At 34.8% G+C, this 21,079-nt stretch overlaps 1 long non-coding RNA gene and 1 pseudogene across 1 annotated transcript; one reads left to right on the forward strand and one right to left on the reverse strand.

Annotated features, from left to right (window-relative positions):
• Positions 1-372: 372 nt before the first annotated feature.
• Positions 373-1,705, forward strand: LOC139858038 (uncharacterized). The gene is made up of 3 exons (XR_011762792.1): positions 373-447; positions 968-1,081; positions 1,638-1,705. It is a non-coding gene; the product is annotated as an uncharacterized lncRNA (long non-coding RNA).
• Positions 1,706-2,195: 490 nt separating this feature from the next.
• LOC139886408 (heat shock cognate 70 kDa protein-like) lies at positions 2,196-5,939 on the reverse strand (annotated as a pseudogene).
• Between the last annotated feature and the right edge of the window lie 15,140 nt (positions 5,940-21,079).

A 21,079-nucleotide genomic window follows, 5' to 3' on the forward strand; every position in this document is an offset into this window, starting at 1 on the left:
TGTTAGAGTAATGATTTGTTTTTGAATTATTGATTTATGTGTTTAATTAGTTTTGCAGAGCCCCAAATTGCAGTTAGATTTCTTGAGTTATTATTTAGCAAAACTGAGTTTTTCATAATACTTCAAATTTTTGCCTTCAATGGTGGCTCCAAACTAATATATGACGGTTCTTTCAAGGTTTATTCTTAAATCAATAACCTTATTACAATACAAATGTAAAACACGTGTGCTACACCAACATCCACATAACATAGCGTTTAACTTATAACAATTAGTCATTTGTAATATAATAACGATCATGATTCTCTTTTTGAACAGTTTCCCATGTTTGTTGTGCTTAAGATGTGTAACAGACACATGCACATCGGAGGACAAAAAACTCAAAGATCCAAGAAAGCTATATGCACCTGGTCGCCTCTACCACAGTGGTGAGCGAAAACCTTTCAGGTATTATCAACAACAACAAAAAAACTTTTAAATGACCGAACTTATATTTGGTGTAATATGATTGTAGATGTGGCAGGTTTCCACATGTTGTAAAAACAGCGGTGCCTGTTGATGGAAAATTTGTGCACAATGTGTCTCACTCTGATGTATCATCATTATTATAGGGTAGTGCATATTTGCTTATAGATGAGCTAATGAATAAGTATAGAATGTGTTGACACACATTTTAGATAACTTGCTTACTGTAACTCTCAATAATTGAAATCCAGTAAACCCTAATTTAGACATGGATATATGCTTTCATTATGTCAAATTATAGTATCATAAGGGTTATTTTTTTCTTTTGTTAGAAAATTCTCATTTTCATTATCATGATTTAAAGTATATGTTATTTAATGGGTTGTGAATATTTTACTTATATGTTATTTAAAGTATCATTACCCTTATATAATCATGCTTTACAGCGTTTTGAATATTTTTTTACATGAATGAATTTTATATAATGTTGTATTTTTTGCAGAACTCCAGTCCCAACCCGTATTTTCAAGACTCAAAACTGACCAAGACATTTACATTTATCGACGAGGACACTGCAAAAGTTACAGCTACACCCATCAAGTGGAAAGAGGGCAAGGTAAGATCTTATTACTCTTATTGTTTAATTGTTTAGTAGTGGTGGCAACATTGACCCATTTGTTTTGCTTATATGCTGGACTATTAATCGATCTGGTCTATGTTTTGGCTCCAACGGGTCAAACACCTAACTGAAAATAGCTAAAAATTGAACTGGTTGTAGGTATCTCAAAGTATATATCTAATGCATACAACATTCTAATTCATACCTTTTAGAAGACCATACCTTTGATATAAATTGTAGTTACATATATTTTATATAATCGTATTGCTAGATATATGTACAATTCTTGGAATTTCAATTAATCGTAATAGGCGAAAGATCAACTTCAAAACAAAACACAAACTTATGAAAGTTACGATTCATTTTGGGCTATCTTATTTCTAAGTGCATAAAATACATGATAACGGGTTCAAAAATTCTTGCTTATGGAAAGGTATGCCTTGTCCTACAGCCATATACACGAATAAATAATAGTTTATGTACAGTATTTAGTTGATTAGTTATTTGTAGTCATGAGTTAGTGTCTACTAACTGTTTGTGTGATATTATGTAGTTTTGCAGATGCCGTAGGCCGTAGCTAGAATGTCCCCGAGTGACCTTATCCATTATTTTATTAGGAGATGTCCTTATAAATTGGTTTAGGGGCATGCTTTCTAAATTAGTCAGCAAGTCATCCTTCTATATTCATGTTAAAGTGTTCTTGATAAATTACTGATTTTATTGCTGTTAAAAAAATAGTTAACACTTCTTCCTATTTATTTCTCAATAGTATCCGACAATGATAATAGTGGATGGTGGTTGTGGCGTGTGAACTAATAACCATGTTCCTGTTGTCTTGGTTCATAACAGCAGCATGTGGTAATAAAACTGACAGTGAATAAAAGGTCAGTCTTTTTTTTTGTCCTGTTTTGCTCAGAAATTACGTTAACCTTAGATTTACATGATTTATTGTGTGTGTTAGATTCTTCCAAATGGAATTGCTTGGATTTTCAATATAGTAGAGACGATCACAAATGTTACTACCAACGAAATTAAAAGCTCTTTTGTTGACCAAAAAGTTGATTGATGGTTTGGATGCTAATTAATGCAAGGGTGAAACTATTCAACTCACTCATCTTAGCATTTCAAGTAAGCTACAAAACTGCATTCTTAAGTGTTCTTGATATACCTGGCAAACCAAACCCAAAGTGCTCAATTTGGGTCTAATGGGTCTTGCATATGGGTCAAACGGGTCGAGTTGTAAAGTTTTCCGTTTTTGAGATTCGCATCCCTAAAAATTGGTCCAATGGGTGTTTTTAAAAAAATATTGGGTCTTAGACAAAAAAAATAAGAAATGGGTCGATCGGGTTCAATTCCACCAAGTCCAACAAATAGAGACGGGTCCAACGGGTCTTGTATATGGGTCCAACGGGTCGAGCTGTAAAATTTTGAATTTTAGTTGCACGATGTAATTTTTCAAAATATAATAAAAAGTAATAAAATAATAAAAATAATAAATAATAAAAATGATAAAAAAATATATTTAAAACTAAAATTATTGAATAAAATGGTTCTCGACCCGACCCAACCCGTTGGGTCTTAACCCACTCATACCCAACCCGACCCGGGTCCCGACCCAACCCGTTTGACCCATTTAAATTCTGACCCGTTTCGACCCATGACCCGTTTTGACCCAAACCCATTTGGGTCTCGACCCAACCCAACCTGTTTGCCAAGTATAGTTCTTGATAATTTGACGCCTGCAGGTCCAGAAAGAAAGTTGAGTTTTTATGAGACATCTAGGTTATTAACTATGATTTAGATAATAAGTGTGTATAATTATGCAGCACGAATTCAATTTAGGAATATTTATGGCTGAAAGGTGGTTGGTTAGTCTATCGACCCCTTGAATATGGCATGATTAGCATCTAACTGTTAATACGTAATTGATTAGCTATTATATTTGTTAGATGATAAATGATAATAATTGAGGTAGGCATTTGGGGTCCTATGATTGTGTAAAAGCAAACTATTAGTATAATATACTCATTATATGCCTGCGATCTTAAGTTTTATATTTCTATGATTTTTTGAACTTTCGTCTTAATAAAACGACTATGTCAAAATGAAGAAGTGGTATCAAGCAATGTCATTGGTTCTAAAAGGGTCTTCAAAATCTGTGCCTATTGCAGATTTGCAGCTTATCCGCCTTCAAAAGAAGAAATTGAATATATAAAGGAGTTACAATAAGGGTATTTTACTGGGATTTAGTAGTATTTTGTTTTACTTATAGTTTTGTTTGTTGTATTAGTCACTTGATTCTTGTAAGAAGTTGTGGACTTCTCTTTTTTGAGTATTTGAAGTGTTTGTGCTTTGTGTGTAATTTAGATGTTGAAAGTGAGAAAGTGATTGATGATTAAAATATGAGTGTTGATGCTACAAAAAAGCTTCTTGAAATTAAACGGGCTAAAATCGAGTAGACTATGCATTTGGTAAAATTGTCATTAATTAATGACTTGTACCCTCATCTTAACGACAAAAATGTAATTCACTTATATAATTTTGGGGTCTTTTTTCATTCTTCGATGCTAACTCTCAACTATAGCTTTTTAGAGGTTCTCGATCAAAACGGTAAGACCTTTAGAGCTTTCTTTTCAATATGCGAGAAAATCGCCCTAAGAAAAGATGATCTTGATGCGGAATCTAGAGAGTTTGGAATCGGAGTCTAATCAGATAGCTAGTTTTGGGGCTTTCGACATAAAAAAGTCTATCCAGCTTCGCTTCGCTATTGCTCATGACTTGTATTGTAGTTGGCCTGGAATGCCTATGTAGTCTTTCTAATGCTATTTAGAGAAATGAATTACAGAAGAACTGAGTGAAATAATACCACGATACGAAACATTGAAAATACATTGCAAGTAAAAACATTTCTAGTAATTTGATTCAAACAATAAAGATCATCGATAAGAAACATTGAAAATACATTACAAGTAAAAGCATTTCTAATAATTTGATTCAGCTATAAAGATCATCGATAAGAAACAATGAAAATACATTACAAGTAAAAACATCTCTAATAATTTGATTCAACAATAAAGATCAGACTGAGTTTATAGACTTGATTAATGTTGAGCATATAGCAACACATACTTTTTTTTTTATAACCAGTAGGTTTCACCTCAGCTAATACATTTAAAATACCGTTGGCATCTATGCTAAAGCAAACCGTGACAACTATTTCACGTGCAGGGGCTGCCGGAAGTCCATCTATATTAAATGAACCGAGGAAGATGTTTTCTTTAGTTTCACTACTCTCTCCCTGATATACATCAATTTGTACATTATCTTGGTTGTCATATGCTGTACCAAGTTTTTTCTGTTTAACAGTCGGTATAGGTGTGTTTTTGGGGATTACAACAAGCATATCATTTACAGGTGAGACACACTTATCTTTCACACACGTCCTCACCCCAAGAGATAGAGGGGTCACATCCAACATTATCAACTCCTTCATTTTATTGTTCCCAGTATCGCTTAATTTTTCAGCCAACACTGCTGCACCATAAGCGACAGCTTCATCCGCATTAATGCTCTTGCAAAGAGGCTTTCCGTCAAAGAATTCGGTTAGCATTTGTTGTATCTTTGGGATTCGGGTTGAGCCCCCAACAATTACAACGTCATCAACATCATTCTTGTGCACATCCCCATCTCTCAAACACTTTTTTACATGCTCTAGGCACTTCACAAACAAATGTGCATTTAGCTCTTTGAATTTCGCCCGAGTAATTTTCATCGAAAAATCTACTCCCTCGTAAAAGGAATCAATTTCAATTGATGTTCGAGTTGTTGACGATAGATCCCTTTTTGCTCTTTCACAAGCAATTTTCAACCTCATTCTTGCTTTTGCGTTCTTACTCATGTCCTTGTTTTCTTTCTTCTTAAATTCTATAACACAATGATTTACCATGACCTCATCAAAATCTTCACCACCCAAACGCGTGTCACCGCCCACCGCTTTGACAGTAATGATACCAGCCTTGTTAAAATTGAGAAGAGATACGTCAAATGTTCCTCCACCCAAAGCAAAGACGAGTACATTTTTCACATCGGGACCATCTATATCACCACTATTATCTAAACCATACGCAATAGCTGCTGATGTAGGTTCATTAATCAAGCGCATGACATTAAGGCCAGCTAAAAAACCAGCATCCATTGTTGCTTGCCGTTGTTGGTCACTAAAATATGCAGGAACCGTTATCACCGCGATATATATATATATATCTATATATATATATATATATATATATATATATATATATATATATATATATAAGATACGCTTCAGCAGCTTCTTTCAGATTTTTTATAATCTTGGACGATATTTCTTCTGGTGTTTATTTATTACCTATCGACTCGTGTTCAAATACCATCATTGGCTTCTCCCCACACCCTTCAATTACTTTAAAAGGCAACGACTTAATGATCATTGAATCTGGTGCCCATTAAACGTTTAACATCTAAGAGTTATAGGGAACAAAAATTAGGAAAGTACACATCAACCTAAAGCATAACAAATCAAGGTTAACACTAGGATTCTATGTCATGTACACATATTAAACACTGAAGTAGCGGTTTAAACGAAAACAAACATACCGAAAATTGTGTTTTTAGGATTTCTGGTGATTTGATTTTTTGCAGCCTCTCCTACCAAGAGGTCTGTGCCATCCCATGCAACGCACGATGGTGTAATTTTATTACCTTGTTCATTAGGAATTATCTCAACACGATTGTGCTTATTAAACCATGCGGCTACACACGAATATGTTGTTCCGAGATCGATACCAATTGCAGTTCCTTCTACTCTCTTGGACATCTTCATACAAAACAAAATAAAGAAGAAATTAAAAAGCGTAATAAATCTTTGTAATCTGAACAGAACTTGCAGTAACAAACCTTTTTGTTATTGAATTAAGTTAAACCAAATAGGGGGTGACGATGATGTATTTTTATAGGTTCATGACCGAAATATCAGGTGGGGATTAATATGGTCGTAATCCTAGGGTAGTAGGGTAAGTGGGTAACTCTATCTTTCTTTTATGTACTTATATTTAAATTTAATATTTAATATTTAATATTTATATCTATATCTATATATATTATAATTTTATTATACATAAATAAATAATAATAAATAATAGTAGTAGTCAGTAATAATAATCATATAGATAGATATAGATACACATAGTATAGTAGTCAACAAGAAGTTTTTTTTTCTCTCTCAAATACGTTCACCTTCCATCTTCAAGATCTAGGGTTTTTCCCTATCTTTTCAGCCGGCTACATCTTCTATTTTTCATCTTTCTTCTATTGTCTTCCCTGTTCACCTGGTTTGTAGACCTCAGTATCGTTCCCTTTTCCGGCCATCGGCATCTCGCCGGTGGTCCGTCCTTTGTGTGTTCCTTTGCTTCGTGAATAAGTGTACTGCCTCTTCTTCGCTTCCCGACTGTGTACGTTCCTTCATCATCTCCTTCGTCCTATTTGCCGGAAAGCAGGCGGCGATCCGATGAATATTCATTGGATCTGTGATTCGGGTAGGTTTACAGGGTGATTTTTCGTTGGGTGTTCCGTTTAGGGAAGGTTATGACCTGGGTTAAATGTTCTGTTGATTCTCATACTAGTACCTTTCCTAGGTGGTTATAGGCGGCGATTTCCTGTCGGAAATCTATGACCACCGTTGATGGGTGCCGGATTGTCTTTCATTTTTGGAGGTTGACGATTTTTGGGTCTGAGGTGTGTATACATATGTGCTGATGCCTAAGCTTTTTGATGGCTGCTGACGGCTACTGGTGGTTGCTGGTGGCTGCTGGCGGTTGCTAGCGGCGGCTGCGGCCAATTGTGGCTGATGGCGGCTGTTGGAAGTTGTGGTTAGGTTAGACAGTTTGTTCATGGTTGTTGGCTATTTGTGTGGCCATACGGCTGTTGCTGGCAGCTACTAACAGGCCATGGTTGTTGTTGGTGGCGGCCGGTAGCGGCTAGAGGCTGCTGTTGTGGCTAATGACCGTTGACGATTGTTTGGGTCTGATTGGCGTCGGGACTTTTGTTGTTTTAGAAAATACAGAAAATTTGGTGAATATAGACTTGATCTCTCGGTGGCCCGTCTTTGATGATGATTTGGTTCGTTGTTGCACGGTTGTTCCCCTAAAGAAAAGAAAATACTCTAAATCGAAACACATTTTTTTTCTTCCGAAAAGATGAACTCAGATTTTGCTAACAAACACTGCAATTCCAGTTGCTCCTAGGAACACAAGTGGTTTCCTTGGGGACAATAGTTTTAGATTTGGTTACCACAAATTTTTCTATATTTTTGAAGTGGACAATATTTGTTTTAGAGAGTTACTTCAATATTGAAACATGTTCATTTTTTCTTTGTAATAAGGTCTGATTTATGTATATTTGCTTTTATCATAAATGTTTTTGTGTAACAGGTTACATCTCAAGTAAAGGAGTAGTAGTGGGCTGTAATCTTTGTCCTTTAATGTGAGGTTATGACTTATCGAAAAGCAAATATAGATATGAAGCGGTTGAGCAAAGTACTTGCAATAGTAGTTTGTTTAAGGTAAGTTATTACTTCCTATCATTCTTTACCTGCATTTTTTGTCCGTTATGTCTTTTTTCTTCTAGTAGAGTGTTGTCCATAATAAATCATCTGCAACGTGCATTTTATATAGATGTAGAAATAATATCATAGATCTCTTAGGTGCACTTTCACATAAATTGTCATTGTGTGTTTGTCATCTAGCCTTAAAAATTAGTACAACTTAATACTATTTTTGTCTTTATTGTGACGGTTAGCGTCAATATATATACAATTAGATAGAATTACAAGAAAGTGTACTTAACATATTAGATTGTAGAGTGGTCAAAGTATTTGAAGTAAATTTGAGTTAATAAAGATTCATCATTCTCTAAATGTTCTTTCAACCATTCAAACAACTTAGAAAGCTAAAAGCCATCACAACGAAACGCAACTTCCGTTGTACAAGAGTTCAATTTTTTAAAAGTAAAAGCTAATAACCAAAGAATCCTAAAAGATGGTAAAGAATGTAAGTGGACTTGTAAGGGAGGAACACGATTATGATAACAGATACGCTAGCAAGGAAGGCAACAACCTCTATGCTCCAAGCAACCCATGTTTGTTGACCTTGATTTTAAGCAAGGTGCCCCATTGTAAATAGACATCATAAGATGATGTGACTATAAAGTACACGGTGAATACCAAGTATCTATGAATAAGGACCTTGTCCGAGGAACTAGTTACGACCTGCAGTGTGACTGACGCACACGCTAATAATATTGCCATAAATGTCAACAACAACATAAGCGTAGCAGCGTTGTTCCTGTGAATAAGAAAGGTGCAACATTTACTAAAGTAGATTTCAGAGTAATTACAATGATTGTTAAACCTATTTTTATCTTCAAATCTTAAGGTGTTTCTTTACATCTTAAAAAATATAATTTACCTTTTAGAGATTGCAAAACAGATTGGTCAAATTAGATATGTGGTCATGGTTAATAGGATGTACGGGGCTAATCTTTGTGTAGAATAGCAATGATCAAGGATATATTTTAAAAACTAATTCTACAAATAAAAAGATGTGCATATCAACAGTTAAATCTACTTCTACGGCTAATATGTTAGAATTGTTTAGATTAATTAGTTTTGAAAATTGATCAATTTAATTTTATAATGGAAGAGGTATTTATGAAGATGTGAAATTAGAGGAACACTTGTTTTAAAAGTAATGTTTTTATTAGCTCAAATTTGATTGTGTTTTTGTGTGTACATCATATTGCAAGACTCATTGCCTATTTATAGGCTCACAAAGATATTTCTAGCATCTTCTGATATTTACCAAGTATGCTTCTATTCCTAAATATCTAATATTACAAACTAATTCTAGCTTCTTCTAATTAAATATCTACTAATTTCAATTAGTTACTAGAATATTCAAGAAATACATTAATATTTCAACACTCCTCCTTAATGTATTTCGGTGTTACTCCGAGCATGTTGCGTAGGAACTCAAACTTTGGTCTTGGTAGTGCTTTGGTGAATATGTCTGCAATCTGCTCTTCGGTCTTGCAGTATTTTAATTCAATATCTTTTTTGGCGTAGACTTCTCGCAAAAAGTGATATTTGATATCAATATGTTTTGTTCTTCCATGGAACACAGGATTCTTTGCCATCGCGATTGCAGACTTGTTGTCGCAATATATCTTTGTAGCTTCGTCTTGTTTCTCGCCCATATCTTCTAGTATTCTTCTTAGCCATATAGCTTGATTAGCTGAGTTTGCGGCTGCGACGTACTCGGCTTCAGCTGACGATTGTGCCACCGTTTCTTGTTTCTTTGATGTCCATGAGAATACACCAGATCCAAGTGTGAATGCGTATCCGGAAGTACTTCTCATGTCATCCACCGATCCGGCCCAATCACTATCTATGTATCCCTGAAGCTTCGAGTCTATAGTGGGCTTGTACCATATTCCATAGTCCATGGTACCTTGCAAGTATCTTAAAATTCTTTTAGAAGCTCCGTAATGTATTTGAGTAGGGTTTTTCATGTACCTGGATAATAGACTCGTTGCGTACATAATATCTGGCCTTGTTGCTGTCAGATAAAGTAGACTTCCGATGAGACTTCTGAATCTTGAAGCGTCTGCTTTCTCCGATCCATCTTCTTGTCTCATCTTCTCATTGGCAACTAGTGGCGTGGCTACGGTTTTGCAACCGTATAGTTTAAACTTTTTCAGGAGATTTTCCGTATATTTCTTTTGGCATATGAAGATGCCTTCATTTTCTTGACTGATTTCGATGCCAAGAAAATAGCGCATCAATCCAAGGTCGCTCATCTCGAACGTTTTCATCATGTCTTCTTTAAACTCTTGTATCATTCTCTCATTGTTTCCAGTATATATTAGATCATCGACATACAAGGAAATAATGAGAGTGTCAGAGTTACCTTGGGTTTTGATGTAGAGTGTAGGCTCACTTTGACTCCTCCTGAATCCCGAACTTGTGAAGTAGCTATCAATGCGGCTATACCAAGCACGTGGAGCTTGTTTAAGTCCATATAAGGCTTTCTTGAGCTTTAGGACTTTTTCTTCTTTTCCTTTTTGAATGAACCCTTGTGGTTGCTCGACGTATATTTCTTCTTCTAGAAACCCATTTAGAAAGGCTGATTTCACATCTAGTTGATGAATCTTCCACCTTCGTTGAGCTGCTAACGCCACAAGTGCTCTTATAGTATCCAGTCGTGCTACGGGTGCGAAAGTTTCGTTGTAGTCTACTCCAGGCTGTTGTGAATAGCCTTTAGCTACTAGCCTTGCTTTATGTTTTTGTATAGAACCATCAGGATTGAGCTTTGTTTTGTAAACCCACTTTATTCCAATGATTTCTTTATTTTCTGGAGGATCAACTAACTCCCATGTGTTGTTTTTCTCGATCATTCTTATTTCTTCGTTCATAGCAGTCACCCATTTTTCATCTTTGGCTGCAACTTCATAGCTTTCAGGTTCTATAGTTGTGAAGTTGCAAGTCTCGTATACCTCTGTTAACTTTTTGACTCTTCCAGGTGTTGACTCTGGACTTGATTCGTCTTGTGTTAATGGTAATGTTGCCGTCGGAGAAGTTGGAGTAGCAGGGCTCGTTTCTCCGGTACTTTCATCTTGTTCAGACTGCTCCATTTGTAGTGGTTGTTGAGCTGGAGTGTCTATAGATATCCGTGGCAGATATGTTTGTTTTTCAACTTTGTCCTTTTCCCAGTTCCAAGAAGCGTCTTCATCAAACTCCACGTCTCGGCTGATCACGATGTTATTAGTCTTCAGGTTATAGACTCGATATCCTTTAGACTGTGTGCTGTAGCCCAAGAATATTCCCTTCTCTGATTTTTCTTGGAGCTTGTGACGTTTCTCCTTTGGAATGTGGATGTAGCAAATACACCCAAATACTCGCAGATGTTTTGCTGATGGTTTCCTTCCACTCCATGCCTCAATTGGAGTCTTGTTTTGTATGGCTTTCGTTGGACATCGATTTAATATATATACAGCCGTGTATACAGCTTCAGCCCAGAAACTGTTTGGAAGGCCTTTTTCATGTATCATTGTTTTGGCCATTTCCATTACAGTTCTGTTTTTGCGTTCAGAGACGCCATTTTGTTCAGGGGCATAACCAACAGTAAGTTGGCGTTTAACTCCTTCGTCTTCACAGAATTTGTTAAACTGTGTAGAGGTGTATTCTTTTCCTCTATCACTCCTTAGCGTTTTTATATAATGGCCACTACTCTTTTCGACGAAGTTCTTGAACTTCTTGAATATTGTAAATACTTCTGATTTTTCACGCATGAAATAAACCCACGTCATTCTAGAATAATCATCGATGAAGAGAATAAAGTACCTGTTTTGGTTAAGTGACGGGGTTCTCATTGGTCCACAAACATCTGTGTGCACCAGCTCCAGTATACCTTTCGCTCTCCAAGCTTTATCACGAGAGAAAGGTTTTCGATGTTGCTTGCCCATCATACAGCTTTCACACGTGTCAGTGATCTCTTCTATGTTAGGCAAGTCTCTCATCATATTCTTCTGTTGGAGGATTTTTAGTGCGTGAAAGTTAAAGTGGCCAAATCTTCGATGCCATAGCCATGATTCTTCAACTTGAACTTTCATGGCTGTGTCTTGGATATACTGCCAACGAAGTGGAAAGTTGCGGTTCTCCATTGGCACTTCGGCTATTAATTTATAGTTATTTTTCTTGTCACGAATAACGCATGATTTGTCTTCGAAGAGTAAAGAGTATCCGTGCTCCATCATTTGTCCAACACTTAGCAAGTTACTTGCAAGGCTTGGTACTAAAAGAACGTCATTAACAGATCGAGTGACGTTATTAGTTTGAACAGTTATCGTACCTTTGCCTTTAGTGTCAACAAGAGCTCCATTCCCAAGTTTGACGCGGGACTTGACGGAGGTGTTGATACTATGAAATAGCTTCTCATCTCCTGTCATGTGATTGCTGCACCCACTGTCGATAAACCAAGTGTCATCCCTTTGTTCATTCGCAACATGGCAGGCATAGAATAGCTGGTTTTTGTTCTCCGATATATCTTCATTTTCTTCCGTGAAGTTAGCTCGATGATTTTGTTTTAAACGGCAATCTTTTTCTAGATGCCCAAATCTTTTGCAGTTATTGCATTTTGGTTTCCCTTTGTGAAAACAATCTTTCTCCAAGTGGTTTGTCCTTCTGCAAATACCACATGGAGGGTAGCTTTTTCTTTTCGGATCGAACCCGGTTCTAGGTTTTTCTCCTCCTCTCGAATTTTCTTCAGGATTTCTTTTCCCCCCATTGTTTGATTTTTGAGACCGTAATTTGAGTTTAGACTGAAAGGCACTTTCGAGTGAGTTTTCACTACGCCGACTCAGTCTAGCCTCATATGCTTCAAGAGAGCCAATTAATTCTGGTACCGACAGAGTCTCGATGTCTTTCGACTCTTCGATAGCAGTAATGACATGATCGTATTTTTCTGTCATACTGATGAGTATTTTTTCTACGATCCTTTTATCAGTTATATTATCTCCGTAGGCTCTCATTTGATTTATTATTTCTTTAATTCTAGAATAGTAATCTTTTACTGTCTCGGTCTCTTTCATATTTAAATTTTCAAAATCTCTTCTGAGAGTTAGAAGTTTGACGGATCTCACCTTGACATTTCCTTGAAATTCTTCCTGAAGGATCTTCCACGCCTCTTTGGCTGTCGTAGCTCCCATGATTCGTGGAAAGATAGACGGTGTCAAGGCTTGTTGAATGTAGCCTAGAGCAGCAGCATTTCTTACAACATTTTTGTTGTATTTTTCTTGTTCTTCTGCGGACAGAGTTTCGACGTCTTTTGGAGTTGTAAACCCGACTTCGACAATATCCCACAAGCTTTGTGCTTGGAAATATGTCTTCATTCGGATACTCCAAAAATCATAGTTGTCGCCATCAAATATGGGGACGGGAATATTATATGCACCAACGGTAGTCATGGTGTATTCGAACAACGCCCAATATGGCTCTTGATACCACTTGTTAGAATTGTTTAGATTAATTAGTTTTGAAAATTGATCAATTTAATTTTATAATGGAAGAGGTATTTATGAAGATGTGAAATTAGAGGAACACTTGTTTTAAAAGTAATGTTTTTATTAGCTCAAATTTGATTGTGTTTTTGTGTGTACATCATATTGCAAGACTCATTGCCTATTTATAGGCTCACAAAGATATTTCTAGCATCTTCTGATATTTACCAAGTATGCTTCTATTCCTAAATATCTAATATTACAAACTAATTCTAGCTTCTTCTAATTAAATATCTACTAATTTCAATTAGTTACTAGAATATTCAAGAAATACATTAATATTTCAACATAATATAATAATTTAGGTGATCTTTTATCCCCAATTAAATTTATTTAAATTTTAAATGTCAGTTAATCAAATCCACTTAATTGGTGAGTTTTCTATTTATATCTCATATTTTCAAAATAAAAACTATTACAAAGTTTTAAGTACCAAAGAAAAGTAAAATTTCCATATTCTTAAGTGTTATTAGAAGATCTACCAGAAAGTATCAAAGAAAAAGTAAAGGTTCATATATTTAGAACAATATGCAAGTGCTAATTAGTACATCACTATGCAGTTAAATATAGTAAGATAGGAAAATTATTGAGTATAAGAAAGTTAGTTATATCTACTCACTTGGTAGTGGTGTCCGTAACCTTTGTGTCATCTCTTCCATTCTTATTTCCTCCATTATTGTCATCTTTTTCAAAATTTGAATCGTCACTTCTGCAAAAAAGCACTGTTAGCTTCATTTTGATATAAAAATGATCCAATAATCAAGTTTTAGAATTTAGTTCTTCACCTATTTAACAAAAGTTTTATTTAACAATCAAATTATGTGACAAGTGCTTATCATTTTGCACGCCTATGAGTTTTGTTTTGTTTTCTTTTCTTTTTTTCAATCTTGTGCTTGGTTCAATTATTAGATTGGCATCATTGTTGTGGAATTATAATGAGCCTTAAGAAAGTTGTATTACGCGAAAATAATGCTTTTGCAAAGGCTGGTATATTATCATGTGACTTTCAATCTTAATGATTTTTCTACAATTCATGAATTTAAAAGTTTGGTAATTCAATTAAATAGATACTTTTATTTTCCAACTTGGAAAGGAAGCATTCCACAAGCTACTTGTGTTATCGGAGATCTTGCTGTAACTTTTCAAGCAAAAAGGCATGATAACGGTTATGAAGCATTCCCACATACAATACTCGTGTAATATTTTATTATATATATATATATATATATATATATATATATATATATATATATATATATATATATATATATATATATATATATATATATATATATATATATATATATATATATATATATATATATATATATATATATATATATATATATATATATATAGTGGTAGGATCAAGAGGGAAGTAACCATTCGGGGGGAAGCGGGGGGAAGCAAAATTTTTTTTTTTTCGTTTTTTGAAAAAACTTTGTTCACGAACATTATAGATGAGATGAAAATATGAACATTTAGTAGAGACACTTTGTGATAAATGTTTTTATTTCGGCGGGAAAACGCTCGAAGAAGTAATATATAACAATTATCGTGTTTTTCGAGCGTATTTTGAGGTTTTAGCTATTGGGGTTTAGATATTAGGGTTTATAGGGTTTAGATATTAGGGTTTAGAAATTTAGGGTTTAGAGTTTAGATTTAGGGTTTAGATTTAGGATTTAGATTGAGTTTTTAACACGAACGGTTTAGAGTTTAGGGTTTAGGGTTTAGGGTTTGGTGTTTTGGGTTTATGGAATAAACCCAAAACACCAAACCCTAAACCCTAAACTCTAAATCGGGCTAAATTTTACTTCACAAAACATGAAAAAAAAAACGTTCATATTCTTCACGAACAATATTATCTTGAATGTTATTTTTGTCGATCGTTTTCACGCCTAAATAATAACATTCATCACGAAGTGTCTCTTCTAAATGTTCATATTTTCGTGTGATCTTGATGTCGGAAAAATTTTTTTTAAAAAAAAATGAAAAAAAACAATTTTGCTTCCCTCCGCTTCCCCCCGATTGGTTACTTCCCCATTGATCCTGCCTATATATATATATATATATATATATATATATATATATATATATATATATATATATATATATATATATATATATATATATATATATATATATATATAATCTAATGTGTATGTTATCTACCGCCACATTAACCAATCTTATTAGCTCATGAGTATGGTATTTTTAGAGATAATAAGAGTAGTAATTGAAAGAATGGAACAAGTTAAACTATGGGAAGGGTTAAATAGGAAAGGCAAGAAAATATTAAAAGGTACTCATTGTTAAAGTATATTAAGTAAAAAAAAAAAAGCAAAACAGTAATAACATTATAAAAAGAGTGGAATATATATATTTAAATATAAAAAGATAGATAACGACGATTCAATCAGATCTCTTAATAGTTACATTTATATAATAATAATTGCTACCGGTAGATTGCTAGATTAACTACAACCCTTAATCATATCCATCTACCAGATTAACTACAACCCTTAATCATATCCAATTAATATCCAACAAGCACAACATCAAATCGAAATATCTAATAATAATAATAGTAATAATGTTATATTATTAATAATCACAATCTTCTTCTCTAGATTGCTGGAGTGCAGTTAGGATTGGTGAGGTTTCCTTTTGGGATAACATCCTCCAGGCTAAAACCGAGATCATCTTTATACCATGGTGACAAGACAACAGTTGCAAATTCAAAATTGCACCCATTCTAAGTACAATAAGAAATGTTAAGAAACATTTAGTGAGAGCTCGTGAGCTGGCTTTAAAGATGAAATAGAAAAACCCTATGATAGCCACGACAGCTAGATAGAAGGATAAGAGCTGTTTGATTTTAGCAATTTCATTGTTCCTCACAAATTTTTGGAACGTACACAGAAATGTCACGCACCCAAAAAACATGATCATAGCTCTTTCCATAGCACTGAAATACAGTATAAATAATATATTACAGTAAATATTATTAATTATATTATATTATATTATATATATTTAAAAAGGTAAAAGTAAAAATTGTTATACTCGTCTATTACTGTAGTAGATAAATAAAGTAAAAACTTTTTTTACCTTTTTAATATAGATAGATGAGTATAACTTTTTTTACTTTTACTTTTTTAATATATATAATATAATATAATATAATATAATTAATAATATTTACTTGAATTTATTATTTATACTGTATTTCATTGCTATGGAAAGAGCTATGGCCATGTTTTTTGGGTGCGTGACATTTCTGTGTACGTTCTAAAAATTTGTGAGGAACAATGAAATTGCTAAAATCAAACAGCTCTTATCCTTCTATCTAGCTGTCGTGGCTATCATAGGGTTTTTCTATTTCATCTTTAAAGCCAGCTCACGAGCTCCCACTAAATGTTTCTTAACATTACTTATTGTGCTTGGAATAGGTGCCATTTTTGCATTTGCAACTTTTGTCTTGTCACCATGGTATAAAGGTGAACTCGGTTTTAGCCTGGAGGATGCTATCCCAAAAGGAAACCTCACCAATCCTAACTGCACTCAAGCGATCTAGAGAAGAAGATTGTGATTATTATTATTATTAGATATTTCGATTTGATGTTGTGCTTGTTGGATATTAATTGGATATGATTAAGGGTTGTAGTGAATCTAGCAATCTACCAGTAGCAATTATTATTATATAAATGTAACTTATAAGAGATCTGATTGAATCGTCGTTATTTGATATTGAGAATTCGCAAATGATGATACTAAGGCCTTTGTCAAATGTTGTTGGGAAGTCATTGTCCATGATTCATTATCATCGTGGATTAAGATGTAGTAGCCGTGGTGATATCATATCAGCTGTCACTTATGTCGAGGGGGTGTTGTGTGCGACTTTGTTGTGTGTTGATGGTGTTGGGGTGGTTTGTGTGCTTGGTGTTGGCTACCGAAAGTAATTTTTTGGTATTATCCCAAACTCTTCATTCCTCTAAGTTTGTTCCATTTATGCTTTACAAAAGACAATAGCTAGTTTCATAGAATAAGAAAAACAGTATAAAACTCGAAGAACCATTTATAAAGATATATAATACCCAACTAATACGTACGAGATGTCGGTAGGGCAAGGATGGCGGCAGGTGGATGTTAATTGATATTTCAGTAGTGACGAAAGCCAATTAATTTCGTTTCAGTAAGAAAGACGTAACTTCAAAGCAAATTTAAGGCTCCGACAAAGTCGACTATATAGTTTAGGCGTGGAACTGAAGGCCAATGATGATATACACATAGGTAGATGTGATTCAGTTCGGTTGCAGGTTCGTATTATGGTGAAGGATTTCATTGATTGGTCAGGTTTTCGTCGAGGATTAAGCCACAATTGGCTCTTGTCTCATACCTCGTGATCAAACCTACTTGTAACAGGTTCGAGTGCTTAATTTGAGAAAATAGGATTTATCGATTATTTTAATTCCGATAAAGGTGCAAACTGATTGGGATTTGGATCCATGATGGTGTATTAATTTATTCAATAGGATTAATAGGATTGAGTACTTAATATCCGAGACGAATGAACTATAGCGATGACCGGAATTCAATCGGAATTGAGTAAACTATGATGTTTGAGATGTAATTTTGACAGAGTAAGTTTACAAAGATTGAATGTGTCAAATGAATGACCCAAGGGGTTTGTTTATAAGTGGGAAAGCTTCTTACATAAGTGGTTGACGTGGCACACGTACCACTTGCGTGCGTAACAGTCTTTCCTGAATTTACAGTATGACATGGCACAAACGCTCCATTAGCGTGCCACTGTCTAGATATGTTGGTGCACGTGCTACCAGATAGCACACTTGTTTGTCCAAGTTAAAAGGCTTACGTGTAAAACACAGCCTAGGTTATTCCTCAAGTGTTTCTTCACGGTAACTCCTATCTGGTTTATTCCTCAAGTGTTTCTTCACGGTAACTCCTATCCGGATACTTCCTGTCCGGCGCAACTTATTTACGTTTTATCTGGAATTCTTCTATCCTGTACTTGATCACGGTGCCAGTTTATTTTTTCATGTCATCCTTTGCTTCTACATGCATTTGACCTTGACCGTTGTCGGCACCGTTCGTAACCTTGACGGTCTCGGACTTTTATGAAATGGATAATCTTTATATGAATATAAGGATTGTTTGATACGGATCCCAAGGCTTATCATTACCTCGCAATTAATCTGAGAGTAATCGAATACTTCCATTCTTCATTGAGTAATTGCTTACTAGACTTCGATATTTTTTACATGTACAATGTACTTCTAACAGTGATTTTAAAACAATAACACTTGTTATCTTTATGAAATCAACCTAACATGTACATTTACATAACACTTGTTATCTTTATGAAATCAACCTAACATGTACATTTACATGAACTAATGGTGCTATTTACTGATCGGATTCGATCTCTATTTTCGAAATCGATGGTTTCGGGTTGGATACGTGAACCAATGGTGCTATTTAGACGCCAACAAACGAGCAGGTATTATTATATTTTGTCGAAGTGCTTACCGAGCGGGATTCGATCTCTATTTTCGAAATCGATGGTGTTGGGTTGGATACATGAACTAATGGTGCTATTTACACCCCAACAAACAAGCAGGTAGTATTAGATTAGCTCTTTTAAAGGCAGAGATAAACCTTTGAGCATTATGATCTCAAACTCAAAACTATTTCATAACTTGTCACTCAAACTTCGCCTAAATATTCAATTGTACATGTATCTATCTTCTATCATTGAATATTAAACAATAAAACTTGTTATCAGTATGAAATCAATATCAGTATGAAATCAATTAAACCTCTAACATGTTCATTTACATACAGATATATTTTGTCAAAGTGCTTACCGATCGGTTTCGATCTCCATTTTTGAAATCGATTCTGTTGGATTGGATGCCTAAAGTAGGAAACTACAAGCACAATTAATCATGTTAGTTAAATAGCTGAAATTAAATGCGTATCAAGTAATGGATAATTGAATATGTACAAATGCATACCGAAATTGATTTAGTATTTGGTTAAATTGCTGTAAACTTGTAATCGTGTTTTTGACTCTGATCTCTCTGATTTTTGGAGTTTATGTTTAAAATTTAGAATGGTGATTAGTTGATTTTACTTGGAAGTGGTTTTTGAGCAATGAGGGTTTATTTAAGGGTTTCTTTCTCGGTGACGAAAAAATGGAAGGAATTCATCCCTAAAAATTTGGAAAGAGACTATTTGCTGCGAGTTATATATATCTATCTGTGTATGTATTTTTATCAGATTTGTTATGCATGCAATGGAAATGCAATCGTACGGAATTTTTAATACCATATTTAACCTTTTGAATGCTGTAATGATTTGCTTTTATAAAGGCTATTTCGACATTTTGAATCATAACAGTGGGCTATTCCGTCATTTTGAAACATAACAGTGGGCTATTTCGTCATTTACATTATAAAAGTTGTTGCAAACGTTTTCAGGTGGTTCCCTGAAGACCCCGACAGATTGAGGACGTAATATTTTCTTTTGTCGGTCCAGGTTGGCCCAATTGTATTCCAAAATGCTGAAGAATGACCCTATTGTATTTAGTTACGGAGTACTAGTTTGTTTATGTTAGAAATAGGAGGTTATGTGTATATTATTTGTGGAAGAGAGGATTGATGATTTAGAAGTTTGATCGATCTTGAAGGCTTTGTTTATTACTTGATTTGCTTATTGAATTGCTTTGTTGCTTGATTACAAATGAGAGGTGAATCTATCTATTTATACTACACCATGGACTAGTCTAGAATACTTCATCATCTAATATCTAGATATTTCCTAAGTATTCTCATGATAATTCTAGACTTAGATATTTTACAAGATTATTCTGCACACATTCTACACACTTTCACTACTACATATTACAAGAAGTTTCTACATAATGGGCTATAATATTGATCCAAAATATTTGTATACTTGCAAGCCCAAATCCAAAACAAATAGCCCACAATCAAGTTTAGTTTCCAACAGCCCCCTTTAAACTTGATTTCGTCACTCCGAGCATATTCCGTAATCTCTGAAAAGTCTCGTGTTTTAGAGGCTTTGTGAAAATATCAGCAACTTGGTCGAATGACTTCGTGTACTTTATCTGCACCTCTTTATTTGTAACACACTCCCTGATGAAATGGTATTTCGTATCGATGTGCTTGCTTCGATCATGGAAGACTGGATTCTTTGCTAGAGCAATCGCAGACTTGTTATCCACATATATCTCCGTAGCTTCCTTTTGAAAAAACTTAAGCTCATTTAGTAACTTCCTGAGCCATATTGCATGACAGGTGCACGATGTTGCTGCTACAAACTCGGCTTCACACGTTGACAGAGTCACAATGGGTTGCTTCTTCGAGCTCCATGTGAACGCCGTATCTCCCATATAGAACACGAAACCACTCGTACTCTTACGATCATCTATGTCTCCAGCCCAATCACTATCACTGTATCCAACTAGCTTGAAGTGCTCAGAAGGCGAGTAAAACAGGCCATAGTCAATCGTACCTTTGATGTAGCGAAGTATCCTCTTGGCCGCCTTCAAGTGATTTATTGTAGGTGCTTCCATGTATCGACTTACTAGTCCAACTCCGTAGAGAATATCTGGCCTCGTGCAGGTTAGGTACCTCAGACTTCCAACCAAACTCTTGTATTTTGTTGGGTCCACCAAGTATCCTTCATCATCTTTTGACAATTTGAGATTGCAATCCACGTATAGGCACACAATCATAACATCTCCATCATTGCTAACTTTGGTATAGAGGGCATGCTCATGGGGGCATTTCGTAA

Source organism: Rutidosis leptorrhynchoides, chromosome 1, assembly GCF_046630445.1.
Source record: "Rutidosis leptorrhynchoides isolate AG116_Rl617_1_P2 chromosome 1, CSIRO_AGI_Rlap_v1, whole genome shotgun sequence".
NCBI lineage: Eukaryota > Viridiplantae > Streptophyta > Magnoliopsida > Asterales > Asteraceae > Rutidosis > Rutidosis leptorrhynchoides.